The sequence below is a fragment of the Macrobrachium rosenbergii genome, chromosome 39, assembly GCF_040412425.1.
Source record: "Macrobrachium rosenbergii isolate ZJJX-2024 chromosome 39, ASM4041242v1, whole genome shotgun sequence".
In the NCBI taxonomy this organism is placed as follows: Eukaryota; Metazoa; Arthropoda; class Malacostraca; order Decapoda; family Palaemonidae; genus Macrobrachium; species Macrobrachium rosenbergii.
In genome coordinates this window covers 16,786,795-16,787,932 of record NC_089779.1, presented here as the reverse complement: position 1 = coordinate 16,787,932, position 1,138 = coordinate 16,786,795, and the positions used below count along the sequence as shown (strand labels likewise).

General features: G+C 37.0%; 1 protein-coding gene across 2 annotated transcripts in view; it reads left to right on the top strand.

The window, feature by feature from the left end:
- Nucleotides 1-1,138, top strand: part of LOC136825784 (excitatory amino acid transporter 3-like) — a 525,422-nt gene that overhangs the window by 50,324 nt on the left and 473,960 nt on the right. The window lies entirely within an intron of this gene.

Below are 1,138 nucleotides of genomic sequence, written 5' to 3'. Positions count from 1 at the left end.
GCTGTGAAATGATAAGATAAGGGGAGATAACGCTCGTGGCTGGTTTGTCAGAGAACGCACAGTAGCGTCGGTATTATTATTATTATTATTATTATTATTATTATTATTCAGAAGTTGAAGCCTGTTCATGTGGAGTGAGCCCACCAAAGGGGCCATTGACTTGAAATTCAAACTTCCAAAGAATATTATTATTATTATTATTATTATTATTATTATTATTATTATTATTATTATTATTATTATTTATTTAGGAGAGGAACCCTATTCATATGAAACAAGCCCACCAGAGTGGCCATTGACTTGAAATTCAAGCTTTCAAAGATTATTATTATTATTATTATTATTATTATTATTATTATTATTATTATTATTATTATTATTATTATTATTTAGTAGATGAACCCTAAGCTTATGAAACAAGCCCACCACAGGAGCCATTGACTTGATATTCAAACTTCCAAAGAATATGATGGCGTTCATTCGAAAGAAGTAGCAGAAGGTAAAAACTGGAAATACAGAAAGGGGAGATCCGTAATTAGAGAAACAGATAAACGAGCAAATCAATAAATATGTGAAGTTTAAGTAAAATACTAAATTACAGGTTGAATTGCATCAGAGTAGCAATGCATTGCATCTTCGCTCGAACTTCCGAAGAAGTTCCAATCGCACGGCATCCTGAGGGAGGTTTTTCCACGGTTCACCGGTGTATAGGAATAAAGGACCTCTGGGTCTGTGAAGTTCGACAGCATTAGAGATTGTTTTTTTTTTTTTTTTCTCGATCTCTTCCGCCTTTCCAACGGCGATCCATATCAGTGGAAGATGAGCCAGGTACGTGATTCGCGAATCGAGTCCAGAGTAGCATACTGGATCTGATAAGAGACGCTTTATCCTGACACACACACACACATACACACACACAAACAAAAACGTGCTCATATTGTTGCATTCATATCCCCAGAGAGAGAGAGAGAGAGAGAGAGAGAGAGAGAGAGAGAGAGAGAGAGAAACACGCTTATATTTTTTTATTTCCTCCCCACACACACACACACACACACACACACACACACCCCTGTGTTTGTGTGTGCGTGTGTGTGTGTGTGGATAGAGAGAGAGAGAGAGAGAGAGAGAGAGAGAGAGA